We start from the raw sequence: 16,216 nt of genomic DNA, 5'->3' as shown, positions 1-16,216 counted from the left end.
TTTCCTTGTGAAAAACACCGACAGCCTGGATAGCTCAGTTGGGTAGAACTTGGTGCTGATAACACCAAAGTCGCAGGTTCGATCCCCATTTGTGACAGCTGCATATTCCTGCATTTCAGAGGGTTGGACTAGATGTTCCTGAGGGTCCCTTCCAACTCTACAATTCTAGGAATCTATGATTCCCACCTGCTGTTTGCCCCCTCCCCCTGCAAAGGTAAACAGGAAATAGCATCATTAGGGGCAAAATAAAAAAATTAAAAAAAATAGGGGGGATTTTCAGCAGAAAACTCACTGTGTTCAGCTCATCTTGAGTTAGGGGTAGGATTTTCAAGCTGATGTAACTTCCAGGCAGACTTAAATCCTGCTTTGTTTCAGTTCAGCGCTTAAGCCTAGCTTGGTTTATTCAGAATTTCATGTATGTTGCAATGTCGTCGTTGAACATTAACCAGAGTAGGAACTCCCCACAGAGAGAAAATCCCCGAGCTGTACAAACTTTTCCTTCCTACATTCCAAGATGGTTCTTAAAATGTCAGCGGTGTGGGAGAGAAATATGGTTAGATTAATAATAGTCGGCCTGGAGAATATGGGGGAGGGGAGGAAAGAAACTGAGTTTAAGCACCACAGTACTGTCGATAATCTCATTTGCTTCTGTCCCATAGAAGTGAAAGGGAGCTAGGAGAGCCTTATGATATTTTGGTTGTGCTAATAAAAGTTTTAGTTACCCTGATACAGATTTAAGGATTTTTCTTAGGGTAAGCTATCTTTAATTATTTTAAATTTTCAAATATATGAGGAAAAGAAACAGAATAAAATCCACAATCCAACCGAAACCAGCCCTTCCTCTAACAAAGGATGCCAGAGATCAAGGTCAAGACATATATTGCCAGTAAATCACATTTCAACCTCCAACATGCAGGAAGAATTAAATGTGAAAAACATACGTAATGAGTTCCATACTGATAAAGATGCAGAAGATGGATGCTTACAACATATAAACTCACAACATATTGCTTAGAATTTATCTATCTTTGCTGATCCATTAATAACTCTGATATTCCAAGTATTTTTTCCCCTATTATCACAATATTCCAGTGGTACCTCAGGTTAAGAACTTAATTTGTTCTGGAGGTCTTTTCTTAACCTGAAACTGTTCTTAACCTGAAGCACCACTTTAGTTAATGGGGCCTCCCGCTGCCGTTGCTGCGCAATTTCTGTTCTCATCCTGAAGCAAAGTTCTTAATCCGAGGAAATAATTCTGGGTTAGCGGAGTCTGTAACCTGAAGCGTCTGTAACCTGAAGCGTGTGTAACTAGAGGTACCACTGTATTAGTCAGCTATCTTTACTTTTTATGTTACATTTGTGTAGCAGAATATCCCTGTTGCAACCACAGCATCACAGTGCCCCCCCCCCGCCTCACTCCCCACCTCCCTGCCTTCCAGCCGGAGTCATCAAAGGATTGTGAGCTCAGTTTCTGAGAAAACAAAAGCCCACTGTCCTGTGCACAAACAAATCCAAGGCGAGGTTGATGACTTGGGATAACAATTTCAACGCAAACTGTTTGGCAACCTCCCCTCTCTTTTCTCTAACTCCACTCCAGCAAGTAATGCAAAGAAGCTTCAAATTTACAAACAGGGATGTCAAATACTCTTCTCTAAGGCTGGGTACACACTACTGTTTATTCTGGCTCCACTGCACTCCTATCGTTGGTATTGAAAACCGAGTTTGAATCCTCTGGTTTCTTGAGAAATGCAGCTGATTGGTGAACTGTCCCTGAACCCAGCTTCCATTCAGTTCGGTAAAGGGGGTTAAAGGTAAAGGTAAAGGGACCCCTGACCATTAGGTCCAGTCGTGACCGACTCTGGGGTTGCGGCGCTCATCTCGTTTTATTGGCCAAGGGAGCTGGCGTACAGCTTCCAGGTCATGTGGCCAGCATGACTAAGCCGCTTCTGGCGAACCAGAGCAGCGCACGGAAATGGCGTTTACCTTCCCACCGGAGCTGTACCTATTTATCTACTTGCACTCTGATGTGCTTTCGAACTGCTAGGTTGGCAGGAGCAGGGACTGAGCAACAGGAGCTCACCCTGTCGCAGGGATTCGAACCGCTGTCCTTCTGATCAGCAAGTCCTAGGCTCTGTGGTTTAACCCAGCGCCACCTGCAGGGGAACAAATCAGACAATCAAGTAATGGTGTGTGCAGCAATGTTAAACATGACTTGAAATGCACTAGGAAAGGGGGAATGACCCGGATGAATTTTCAGCCACTCATGTGCACATGCCTAAGTGTGTCTGCACCAAGGGGCAAGCCCATCTGGGCACATGGAAGGGGATCCGTTGTGTCCCCATCTTCATATTCTCCAATTGCCCCTGTTTATGAAGCACATTCCCTGTTTCCCTTGTAAAAACACTGTCCTGGTTTTACCTTTTCTTGGGGGAACGATGTGACTTTAGAAGGCAAATCTCTCAGCGTAAGGGAGCAGATGCATCTTGATTCAAGTTAATACACATGTAAACATATGGATGGGGAAATGCCACTACTGCACTACTTTCCTTCCTGGCCATTTCCCTTAACAGCCTAATTGACAGTGGAATGGAAAATAGCACAAGGGATAGTCATAGAATCATAGAATCATAGAGTTGGAAGAGACCACAAGGGCCATCGAGTCCAACCCCCTGCCAAGCAGGGAACAAAACAAAGAGAAGACAAATTCCTTGCTTTATTTCTGAAGACTCTGGAGAAGACAAATTATGTGCCTTATTTCCTGGCAATGCTTTCCTGGCTTTGGGACCACACATGGGAATTCTGATGTTGTTATGTGCTGAGCGAGATGTCTTCCATATAGGTAAATATGCAATACAGTGGTACCTCGGGTTACAAACACCTTGGGTTACAAACACTTTGGGTTACAGACTCCACTAACCCGGAAGCAGTACCTCGGGTTAAGAACTTTGCCCCAGGATGAGAACAGAAATCATGTGCAGGCGGCGCGGGGGCAGCGGGAGGCCCCATTAGCTAAAGTGGTACCTCAGGTTAAGAACAGTTTCAGGTTAAGAACAGACCTCCAGAGTGAATTAAGTTCTTAACCTGAGGTAACACTGTAGCAAACAAAAAACAAAAAACACAACACCTTCCTTGTCTGGCAGTGGAGGAAAGGAATGCATGGATCAGAGCCAGCCTAATGAGAAAGTGGGAAAGTCCAGGCTGAGGGTTTTTCCTTCCCTTATATATCATTTATTTAGAAAGTCATGTTCTGAGCAAGTTTAGCAGCTGACAGATGGAACTTGCTCATCAGGAAGGCTCGGGTTAAAATCTCACCCCAGCCAGGAATTCACTAGGCAAGCAAATCTTTCAGCCGCATTTGAAGTTTGGGGATAATAATACTGACCTGCTTTAAAAGGTCATTGTAATATATATTTTTAAAAAGTATTTATACCAGGGCAGGGGACCTTTTCAGACCAAGGGCCACATTAATGGGTGTAGGGGGCGGCAGCCGACCCCCATCAAGTAAAACAATAGAAATACTTAACTAACTGACCAGTTGGTTCTCCTCCACACACAAAAGTCCTGCCCCCCCCCAACAAAAATCCTGGCTATCCTATGGCCACATTTCCTTTTGGGGAAAATTCCAGGGGTCACATTTCAGTGGTGGGGGGGGGGAGAGGCAAAAGTGAGCAGAGCACCAGTTAAGCTGGCAAAGATATATAAATTGAAATCCAACCTTGGTTGGAGATGTGGTAAAGAAATAGGAACAACAATACATATGTGGTGGAGGCGTCAGGAAATTAAGAAATTTTGAACAGTAATACATGAAGAATTAAAGAAGATGTTGAAAATATCAAATAACCCCCCCCCCCGAGATCTATCTCCTGGGGGGGGGGGAATCTTCTTATATGCAAGTACAGCAGCTAGAGTAGTGATTGCTGCTAAGTAAAAGTCACAAACTCTACCCTTAAGGGAGGAATGGATTCGAAAACTAAATGAATACTTAACTCTGGCAAAACTAACAGCTATTATAAGAAACAAATTGAATCAAAAAATAAAAAAGGAGTGGGAATGTTTTGATGAATATATGGTAAAATACTGCTCAAAAAAAGATGTGCTAATATGCCTAGATGAAAATGTAAAGTATCTGAGGGAAGGTAAATTAGTAAGGAAAGATAATAAGACTATATAGAAGATTTGAGAAGACTGTAAAATGCAAAGATAAATGTAATCTCAGAATGTAGAGGAAATCGAGTTGGGGCGGAGGAAGTGGGGGGAGGGACAAGGGAATATTAGGTTTGATTGATGGATATGTGGGGGGATGGGGAGGGTGTGGTGATGGCTTTGGTGTATTTATATTGTGATGTAATATGGAAAAAACCCCAATAAAATATTGTATGGGGGGGAGTGAGCAGAGCAATTTTGCCTTGGAACAGGACGCTACTTTCTTCACAGTCACACATCCCTCTTAACCCTCCAAGCAAGAAGCACCCTCAGAGTTCAAGGACACACCCTAGGCGAGTGTTTCTCAAACTTGGGTCTCCATCTGTTGTTGGACTGCAACTCCCATCATCCCTGAACACTGGGCCTGCTAGCTAGGGATGATGGCAGCTATAGTCCAACAACAGCCGGTAGCCCAAGTATGAGAAGCACTGCCTTAGACAGACAAAAACACTCAAGGAGGCTGTGGCGTTGGCCCGTTCTTTTGAAAATGTCTGTACACGGGGAGAGAAAGAGTTAATAGGTAGACCAATAGAAAAGCCAGAGGCAGAGCCTACCTTTTTATAAAAGGGCTTAGCCCTGAGGATTAGTTAGAGTTGGTTGGTTGGTTAGTTGGGAAAAGGCAGTTGGGAAAGCAGTTGGCAGACAGATGGAAATACCTGTAGAGCAGGGGTGTCTAACTCAAATTCATCGGGGGCCGCATCAGCAGTTTGGTCACCCTCAAAGGGCCGGTTGTATCTGTAGGACTTACAGTACAGGAGAGAAGGGTTCAGGCAGCCGTTGGATCTGTCACATCACAGGATGGCATGCGCTCAATATAAAAACAAGTGGAGGTTTCCTGAATGCATGTAAAGTGGAGGCTTCCTGTGTAGAATGGCCGGCGCTGCTAGAGGGCAGACGTTCTCTGGCTTGTAGGCTGCCGCGCATGCGCTGAAGAGGCGGCTTTCTTGTGTCAAAAAAAAAAAAAGCGAGAATAAAAGGTGAAGGCTGGCGGCGGCTACACAGGCCACATGACGAGGTCTGGCGGGCCGGATTTGGCCCGCGGATCTTGTGTTTGACACCTGTGCTGTAGAGAGACAGTTAGTGCAGTTGGTTCTTGTGTGAGGGGAGGTAAAAGAGTTAGAGGCAGAATAAAATAAGACTAAGAGGGTAAAGGGTAACAGCGTTTCAAATGCATTTAAAGTTTATTTGTGTTTGCAATAAACTACAATCTTCATTGTTAAGAACCTGACTGAGACTAAGTGATTTACCAGGGAGGACCCGGTTGGTGGCAGCGGATTAGTGGTGTACGGGTCAATAGTCCATGAGACGACGGGGGCTTCATACGAACGCCACAGAGGGTGCAAAGGAAAGGAAGACTGGTGGTGAGTCGTGTAAGGTAAAGGTAAAGGGACCCCTGACCATTAGGTCCAGTCGTGGCAGACTCTGGGGTTGTGGCGCTCATCTCGCTCTATAGGCCGAGGGAGCCGGCATACAGCTTCTGGGTCATGTGGCCAGCATTACTAATCTGCTTCTGGAGAACCAGAGCAGCGCACGGAAATGCTGTTTACCTTCCCGCCGGAGCGGTACCTATTTATCTACTTGCACTTTGTTGTGCTTTCAAACTGCTAGGTTGGCAGGAGCAGGGACTGAGCAACGGGAGCTCACCCCGTCACGGGGATTCGAACCACCGCCTTTCTGATCAGCAAGTCCTAGGCTCTGTGGTTTAACCCACAGCGACACCCGCATCCCATGAGTTGTGTGGCTTGAGGGAAATCCTGAGAGTCAGATAGAAAGACCTGCTGGGCCACATTGCCCTATAAAAGTTCAGGGCAATTCACAAGAAACATCAAGAACAGCATAACTGTATCTGAACCACTTTGGACATTCAACTGTGCTGCATGTTAAGAAAGATGATGCTCTGGGCAGGAGGCCCCCTAGTGTCACTTTTCCCCCTGTGAGTGTTCAACAGAGGTAGAGGCAGTGTGGTGTAGTGGTTAAGAGAGGTAGACTCGTAATCTGGGGGACCGGGATCGGGTCTCCGCTCCTCCACATGCAGCTGCTGGGTGACCTTGGGCCAGTCACACTTCTCTGAAGTCTCTCAGCCCCACTCACCTCACAGAGTGTTTGTTGTGGGGGAAGAAGGGAAAGGAGAATGTTAGCCACTTTGAGACTCCTTAAAGGGAGTGAAAGGAGGGATATCAAATGCAAACTCCTCTTCTTCTTCTTCTAGAGAAGTATGGGAAATGGCGACATTTGTAAGTGATTTGTTCAGGCAGCTGCAGAGGAAAGAGGGGAAGAACTGAACTGCAAACAGGAATCCATGAGAGATGCAGAGATGGCTGAAGAGATGATGTTCAAGAGGCAGCTGAAACGGACGATGAAGCAGAGCTCTTGATAAGGGGCTGAGAGGGGAATGAGAGGAATGATATTTTCAAAAGAAGAATTACGCTGCTGGGTGAGGACAGAGATAGGTGGCTGCATCCAATCAAATCCCCACCTGTTGCCATGGCAAACTGCGCTGCAAAGCAGCCCTCTTCAAAGATGGGGACAAAAGTAAAAATATGCTCTAATGTGCCACCTCTCAGCGATGTCAGGTCTTGAGTGGTGTGCTGGCATTGTGGAGAAGCCTTCTAGCAGACAGTGCTGTGTTTGGATGATCAGTGGCTGACAAGTTCTGACTGAAGTGATTCTGGACTGTATCTAGAATGATGCATGTTCAACAAGCTTTCTAAGAAAAATATGAAGGTACTTGAGTTTATTTTTTGTTTGTTGCGCTTCATCTGAGGGCCACGCAAAAATGTTTGTTTGTTTGTTTGTTTGTTTAGTCGTGTCCGACTCTTTGTGACCCCCTGGACCAGAGCACGCCAAGCACTCCTGTCTTCCACTGCCTCCCGCAGTTTGGTCAGACTCATGCTGGTAGCTTCAAGAACACTGTCCAACCATCTCGTCCTCTGTCGTCCCCTTCTCCTTGTGCCCTCCATCTTTCCCAGCATCAGGGTCTTTTCGAGGGAGTCTTCTCTTCTCATGAGGTGACCAAAGTATTGGAGCCTCAGCTTCAGGATCTGTCCTTCCAGTGAGCACTCAGGGCTTATTTCCTCAAGAATGGAGAGGTTTGATCTTCTTGCAGTCCATGGGACTCTCAAAAGTCTCCTCCAGCACCATAATTCAAAAGCATCAATTCTTTGGCGATCAGCCTTCTTGATGGTCCAGCTCTCACTTCCATACATCACTACTGGGAAAACCATGGCTTTAACTATATGGACCTTTGTTGGCAAGGTGATGTCTCTGCAAAAATACATAACATAATAACAAACAAAACAATAAATCCCCAGTTATTTCACACCTACCTGAGATCACTGCCAAAGTCTCCCCTCCCCTTATCCTGTCTATATTGGAAGAACATAAGGGCGAGACCAACTTGGCTCCACCCACAGACCAGGAAGGAGAAGCTGCTCCTATGTTTGCTTTCCTCCTCATTTTTTTTCCTTTTGTGTGGTGTATATTAGATTGCGAGCTTGCAGACAGGAGCTGTCCCATACAGTGCTTAGAAGATTTTAGGTAATTTTTAAGTGAGTCACATGACCTAGAGAGTGGTCATGAAAGAACTTTGATGGCTACTAGCCATGATGGCTCTGCCCTGGCTCTAAGGTGAAGGCACCAACACTTCTGAATACCAGTTGCTAGAAACTGCAGGCGGGGAGAGGGCTCTTGTGCTTGACTCCTGCTTGCTGGTTTCCCACACATGCAACTGTTCAGCCACTCTGAGAACAGGATACTGGACTTGATAGGGCACTGGCCTGATCCAGCAGACTCTGCTTATGTTCTTATGAACTTACACATAAGGACTGAAAACGTAAACAGTAAACAGACAGTAACCAGTAACCCCTAAGCCAACTTGTATCAATACCATATCAATACCAACCATCTCAACAATCCATGTCAGTAATTGTTGTTGTTTAGTTGTTTAGTCATGTCCAACTCTTCCTGACCCCCTGGACCAGAGCACGCCAGGCACTCCTGTCTTCCACTGCCTCCCACAGTTTGGTCAAACTCATGCTGGTAGCTTCGAGAACACTGTCCAACCATCTCGTCCTCTGTTGTCCCCTTCTTCTTGTGCCCTCCATCTTTCCCAACATCAGGGTCTTTTCCAGGGAGTCTTCTCTTCTCAAGAGGTGGCCAAAGTATTGGAGCCTCAGCTTCAGGATCTGTCCTTCCAGTGAGCACTCGGGGCTAATTTCCTTAAGAATGGAGAGGTTTGATCTTCTTGCAGTCCATGGGACTCTCAAGAGTCTCCTCCAGCACCATAATTCAAAAGCATCAATTCTTCGGCGATCATCCTTCTTTATGGTCCAGCTTTCACTTCCATACATCACTACTGGGAAAACCATAGCTTTTATTATACGGAGGCTATAAATTCTGAGGCTATAAACAACTAAAAAGTATTTAAATTCTCTTGCCATCTCTTGCCCTACACTGACAGGAAGCTCTGTTCCCGAACTGGCTGTAGCTGCCTTTGAATGCTCATCATCATTCTTCCTCATCCATGTTCTAAAAAGGCCATGGCATTAGTTACTTGTAAGTAAAGCAATGATAGCAACGGCCCTTTGAAATATATTTAATGAAGCAATCAATCTGATTAAACTTATAAGGAATAGGTAAAGGTAAAGGGACCCCTGACCATTAGGTCCAGTCGTGACCGACTCTGGGGTTGCGGCGCTCATCTCGCTTTACTGGCCATGGGAGCCGGCGTACAGCTTCCGGGTCATGTGGCCAGCATGACTAAGCCACTTCTGGCAAACGCCGTTTACCTTCCCGCTGGAGCAGTACCTATTTGTCTACTTGCACTTTGATGTGCTTTCGAACTGCTAGGTTGGCAGGAGCAGGGACCGAACAACAGGAGCACACCCCGTCGCGGGGATTCGAACCGCCGACCTTCTGATCGGCAAGTCCTAGGCTCTGTGGTTTAACCCACAGCGCCACCCACGTCCCTCTTATAAGGAATAGCTGTAACATAAACACATCCAGAATCTCACACTCCAGGAAGAGCCAACGTTGTGCTTTCCAGATGCTGTGGAGTACAACTCTTCTCATCACTGACCATGGACCACGCTGGCTGGGGCTTTCAGGAGTTGTAGTCCAAAACATCTGGAAGGCACCACATTGGCTTCCCATGTAACTTCTTTATAGGGATGCTTCATGGGAAGTGATTAAAAAGAAAGGAAAACTCAGGCAAAGCTTTCTCCTGCACTTTACCATACTGGGGACGCAGCATCTATTGAATGTCTACCTGCATTCACATGTTAAAGATACACAAATTTGCCAGAAAATAAAATGATGGCCTGGAAAAGGAAAACAGCCTGGTAACTCTTAGGAAGTGCTGCCACCTTGTGGGATCAGTTTGTTTTGGCATTTTCTGACACTGGAGAAGTGTGCATGCACATGAAACCTTATCCCCAGGACAAACTTAATCGGTCTCTAAGGTGCTACGGGACAATTTTACAATTTTTAAATTTATTTCAAGTGTGTCAGACCAACACAGCTACCTTCCTGAATCTGGAAAACTCCTAATAGGGCTCAACTCCTGCACAAAGGCTTCAAATATTGTGAACAGTGATCTTTTATCCTTCTGAGCAGTTGGGGTACAGGCACTGAGATAAGGGGTGGACTGACTGAATCTTTCAGAAGGCCGAGCCTTCATTCCACCCCCTCCAACATTTCTCCAATGGAAACAGGGCATTTGATTCTCACCACAGGGAAAGGCTTCTAGCTGGTGTGCGGGACACATGTGGACTTCGTGTTTAGATTTATAGTGGTGCTCAGCACTGGCACAAACTTCCATGGCAGAAAAAAGCTTCAGACATTCAACATTTCTTCAGGCTGGGCTGTTTCTGGGAGCTGGAGTTATTTACCAGTCAGTATTTGCTGGCCCCCAACTATGTTCTGCCAGGGGCACTCGTCACTCACCCTGGTGCTATTTATCCTAGAGCTGCCCCCGAATTATGTGTCATAAAAGTGTGTGCCAGCGATACACATTTTTGGGAGGTCAATAACAAAATTAAATGATCTAATAGAAGTGTAATACAGTGGTACCTCGGGTTACATATGCTTCAGTTTACATACACTTCAGGTTACAGACTCTGCTAACGCAGAAATATTATCTTGGGTTAAGAACTTTGCTTCAGGACGAGAACAGAAATCATGTTCCGGTGGCACGGCAGCAGCAGGAGGCCCCATTAGCTAAAGTGGTGCTTCAGGTTAAGAACAGTTTCAGGTTAAGAACAGACCTCCAGAACAAATTAAGTTCTTAACCCGAGGTACCACTGTAGTCATTATCCTTTCAATTTGTATACTAACAAACTGTTTTTCGCTCATCACCTGACATTGTATATTATTATTTTAGCAGTAGTAACTATTCCTGTTGTCATTATTTCATCGCTTATGAACATGACAGGTCCCTGCCCCAAGTAGCTTCCAGTTAGAAACAGATACAAGGGAGACTACAGGGGGAAAGAAAGAAATGGAGGCAGGAGTAAACTGGTGGTGCATGTGTAATCATTGCAACTCATATATTTACTGTTATATATTTACAGCAGGGTATGGTGACTGGAGTTGGTTTTTTAGTGATTACAAAAAAAGAAAAAGTATTTTGCCACACCACTCACTATAGAACACATTTAGCCAGGATGTTGTGTCTGCCCAGGGCTGGATTTAGTTTTGATGAGGCCCTAAGCTACTGAAGGTAATGGGGCCCCTTATATGTCCGGCTGTCCTTTGTCTTTTTTTTTTTTTTAAAGTTTTTATTGGTTTTTTCACATAATAAGAACAAACAAAACAAACACAAACACTAAAAACAAACAACAAAAATTGACTTCCCCATGCCTTCCCTTCGCCACATCCTTGTTTTACCATTTTTTCGAGCAACTCATCGATCAATCTTTAGTCAAGTCCCTTTTGAGTTTTCTTAAAGTTTAAGATTTACAGCTGTAATTCTTTGTTTCCTACCCCTTAACATCTTATCAGTCCACAATTTTACAATAGTTTTTTAAATATATTTTAAATTTCCCCCAGTCCTCTTCCACTGTCTCTTTCCTCTGGTCACGGATTCTGCCGGTCATCTCTGCCAGTCCCATATATTCCATCACCTTCGATTGCCATTCTTCCAGAGTAGGTAATTCTTGCATCTTCCAATACTTTGCCAACAGGATTCTTGCTGCTGTGGTTGCATACATAAAGAATGTCTTATCCTTCTTTGGTACCAATTGGCCGACCATGCCCAAGAGAAAAGCCTCCGGTTTCTTAACAAATGTCCACTTAAGGACTTTCTTAATTTCATTATAGATCATTTCCCAGTAGGCCTTAATCTTTGGGCAGGTCCACCAAAGATGATAAAAAGTACCTTCAGCCTCGTTACATTTCCAACATTTGTTATTGGGCAGGTGATAGATCTTTGCAAGTTTGACTGGGGTTATGTACCACCTATAGATCATTTTCATTATATTCTCTTTCAGGGCATTACATGCCGTAAATTTAACACCGGTGGTCCATAACTGTTCCCAGTCGTCAAACATAATGTCATGACCAATATCCTGTGCCCATTTAATCATGGCTGATTTCACTGTTTCATCCTGTGTATTCCATTTCAGCAGCAAATTATACATTTTAGATAGATTTTTAGTATTGGATTCTAACAATTCTGTTTCTAACTTTGACCTCTCCTTCTGAAAACCAAGTTTCCTGTCCTGCTTAAACATCTCATTTATCTGACGGTAGTGTAACCAATCTCGAACCTTATGCTTTAGCTTCTCGAAACTTTGTAGCTTCAGTTTTTCGCCATCATATTCTAAAATTTCACAATACTTAGGCCAATTAGAGTCCATGTTAATTTTTTTCACTGCTTTCGCTTCCATTGGTGACAACCACCTAGGGGTTTTACTTTCCAATAAATCCTTATATCTATTCCAAACATTGTACAATGCTTTCCTGACAATATGGTTTTTAAAACTTTTATAAATCTTTACCTTGTCATACCACAAATATGCATGCCAACCAAAGCTATTGTCATATCCTTCCAGATCAAGAATGTCTGTGTCTTCAAGAAGTAGCCATTGCTTCAACCAGCAAAAGGCTGCTGATTCATAATAAAGTCTTAAGTCCGGCAGGGCAAAGCCCCCTCTATCTTTTGCATCAGTTAAGATCTTAAATTTTATTCTGGGCTTTTTGCCCTGCCAGACAAATTTAGATATGTCTTTCTGCCACTTCTTGAAACAGTCCATTTTGTCTAGAATCTGTAACGTCTGAAATAAAAACAACATTCTTGGCAATACATTCATCTTAATGACAGCAATTCGGCCTAACAAGGAAAGTTTCAGCCTAGACCATATGTCTAGATCTTTTTTAACTTCTGTCCAGCATTTTTCATAGTTATCCTTAAATAGATTCACATTTTTTGATGTCAGATTTACCCCCAGGTACTTAACCTTTTTTTCTATTTCCAACCCAGTTTCACTTTGAAACCTATCTTTCTCCTCTTTTGTTAGATTTTTTTCCAGCACCTTTGTTTTCTGTTTATTCAGTTTAAATCCTGCGACCTGGCCGAATATCTCCATTAATTCTAAAACTCTTTTGGTACTAGCTTCTGGCTGTTGCAGAGTTAGCACTAAGTCATCTGCAAATGCCCTTAACTTATATTGTTTGGATCCGACCTGTATTCCTTTTACCAGCTGGTCCTTCCTAATCATGTTTAATAAAACCTCCAGGACAGATATAAACAGTAAAGGGGATATAGGGCATCCCTGTCGTGTGCCTTTCTCTATTGGTATTTCATCCATTACCACATTGTTCACAATTAGTTTCGCTCTTTGTTCAGAATATATTGCACCTATACCGTTTTCAAACCCTTGGCCTACCCCCATCCCGTGGAGATTCTTCTTCATAAATTTCCAAGAAATGTTGTCAAAGGCCTTCTCCGCGTCCACAAAGATCAAAACTGCCTTCCTGTTAATGTCTACCTCTAGCATCTCCAAAATGTCTATAATGTTCCTCACGTTCTCTGACATATGTCTCCCTGGGAGAAAGCCTGTTTGGTTCTTATGAATCTCCTCCACCAAAACTCTCTTAAATCTTTTTGCCAAAACGTCTGCAAAAATTTTATAATCCACATTCAAGAGTGATATAGGGCGGTAGTTTTTAACTTGATGTTTCTCAGTTTCTGTCTTCGGTATAAGTGAGATGAATGCTTCCTTCCACGATTCGGGAGCCTTTTTCCCCTCTAATATCTGATTGCATACTTCCTTCAATGGCTGTATTAGCCATTCTTTAAGATCTTTGTAGTATTTCGCAGTCAAACCATCTGGTCCTGGTGATTTCCCCAATTTCATATTCTGAATGGCACCCTCTATTTCTTGTTCTGTAATTTTTTCATTCAGAATCCTTTTATTTTGTTCTGTAATCTTTGATAGTCCATGTTTTTTAACAAATTCCTCTATTTCTTGTTCGTTTATAGGCCCTTGTGCATAAAGTTTTTTGAAAAAGCTTTGAAAACAATTACTTATTTCATTTGGTTTGTTGATAATTTTCCCATCTATTTCCAGGGATGTCACAGTATTTAACTTTTGCCTCTTTTTCAGTTGCCATGACAGCAGTTTCCCACATTTATCTGCCGATTCAAATGTCTTTTGTCTCATTTGCTTTATCTTCCATTCTATTTCTTGATTCATCAATTCCATATATTGCGTCTGGTGATATTTTATTTCTCTTAAGATCTCATGAGACTTCGGTTTAGATCTCGGTTTCTTTTCTCCTTCCTTTATCTGGTTCAAAATCTTGATTTTGAACCGGCTGTCCTTTGTCAACAACAAATTGTCACTGTTTTTTGTGTTGAATATATGCTATATGGTAATTTATGGACTTGATAGGTCCATACACAACACAAAACACTGTTGCTGTATGTAGGTTTTATTTTATTTGCTTTTTATCTTATATTTTGGAAATGTACATCCAGTTTTGTTTTTCTTTAAATTTTTTTTGGGGGGCCCAAGAGAGTGGGGCCCTATGCTATAGCTTGTTTAGCTTATATGTAAATCTGGCACTGTGTCTGCCCATTTTAACAACTTCACAGGGGATGAGCTCCCACTCCCCTTCTTTAACCTACTGTGTTCATCACCCAAGTTCCTACATTCTGTTGAAATTGAACAGAGCTTGTGAAGGATGGTCTGACGGTGAAAGGAGGATCCCAGGTTATTTTTAGACGGCTGTTACCTCAAATGGGCCGGGCTGTGTCGGGATATCTAATGCTAGGTACCACAGGCAGGATCTGTTGTCATGACAACGGCAGTCTTTCATCTCCAAAGAGGCTCCAAAGCAGGACATTGCTCTTAGGCTCTGAAGAGAGTCTAGGGATGCCTTAGGTAAGTGGGTTGGATGGATTAGCAGGTGTGGGGATGCTTCAGGGCAGGGATGGGGAATTTGAGTCTCGCCAGGTGTTGCTGGACTCCCAGTTCCCATCTGCCCCAGCCAGCATGACTAATGGCCAGGAATGATGGGGGTTATAGTCCAATAACATATGGAATGCCACAGGTATAACGTAACAGCCGTGGGCAATTGGACTGCAGAGCATCTCTGCTAATAACAAAGGGGCAAAGACCTGGTTGAAAATTGAATCCTGCTACCAACCAGCAGCTTTTCAACCAGGTCTTTCCCCTTTGTGGACTGCAGCACTCATTTTATTGATTCCTTGAAAATATCGTATTTTTCGCTCTATAAGACGCACCAGACCATAAGGTGCACCTAGTTTTTGGAGGAGGAAAACAACAACAAAAAATATTCTGAATCCCAGAAGCCAGAACAGCAAGAGGGATCGCTGCGCAGTGAAAGCAGTGATTCCTCTTGCTGTTCTGGCTTCTGGGATAGCTGCGCAGCCTGCATTCGCTAAGACGCACACACATTTCCCCTTACTTTTTTGGGAGGGAAAAAGTGAGTTATAGAGCAAAAAATACGGTATTTCAATCCCACATTTTTTAAAGCTCAGAGCAGTTCACAATTGAGTATTAAAATTGCAGCAAAACAAGCCCCTGTTCAAAACTAGCAGACAAATTAAATTGGGATCCTCATACCCTTTATTTATTTATTATGTTTCTACCCCAGCTTTCCTCTAGGGAGCTCAAAGGGGCGAGAATAGTCCTCCTCCCCTCGCATTTTTATCCTCACAACAACCTTGTGAGGAAAGTTAGAGCAAACAGCAGCTGCAAGAGAGAAAAAAGAGGGCTTTTTCCCAGCCTCCGCTGTGAGGCTGCTACACTGGCTTCTCCAAAACACTATCCCCCCAAACCCAATTATATGAGACCCCCCCCTTTTCTCCCCCCTTTAAAAACATCTCAGCTAGCTGGCTTAACCAGATGAGAGTAGCCAGTGGGTCTCAAACCCTCTGTGAGTTAGGGACTTGCCCTGCATGTGAAGACAGGCACTTTCTGCATGTCTGGGAAGGTAGCCTATCTCAGAGAAGGAAAACTCTGATCCTAAACCTCCTCTGCCTTGAGGGATATCGTTGGGAGAAGAAAAGTTATGCAATAAACACTGCACAAAACCGGAGTGGAGTCCCTAAGAGAGTTGGATGGCAACTCCTGTAGCCAAGCTGGTGCCAAACATTTTGTCCGGCTTTCCTTTGGACCACATCAGTGAGGCCGAGAGGGGGGGTCTTGTTGTCTGGGCAGCGCAGGACCTCCATACACACTGCCCAGGCGTGCGCCCCAGAGAGGTCACTTCAGTGCTGCTGACACAGTGGTTTGACTTCACCCCCAGAGGCGCACTCCACTGACTCTCAAGCAGGGCCGGATTTAGGTTTGATGAGGCCTTAAGCTACTGAAGGTAATGGGGCCCTTTATATGTCCAGCTGTCCCTAGTCAACAACAAATTGCCACTGTTTTTTAGGTTGAATATATGCTATATTTATGGACCTAATAGGTATCTATTATGTCAACAAAGGTCTGTATAGTTAAAGCTATGGTTTTCCCAGTAGTGATGTATGGAAGTGAGAGCT

The sequence above is a fragment of the Podarcis melisellensis genome, assembly GCF_964234715.1.
Source record: "Podarcis melisellensis genome assembly, chromosome: 2".
Classification (NCBI taxonomy): domain Eukaryota; kingdom Metazoa; phylum Chordata; class Lepidosauria; order Squamata; family Lacertidae; genus Podarcis; species Podarcis melisellensis.
The sequence above is the reverse complement of the archived record's forward strand: the minus strand, read 5'-3'. Positions refer to the sequence as shown.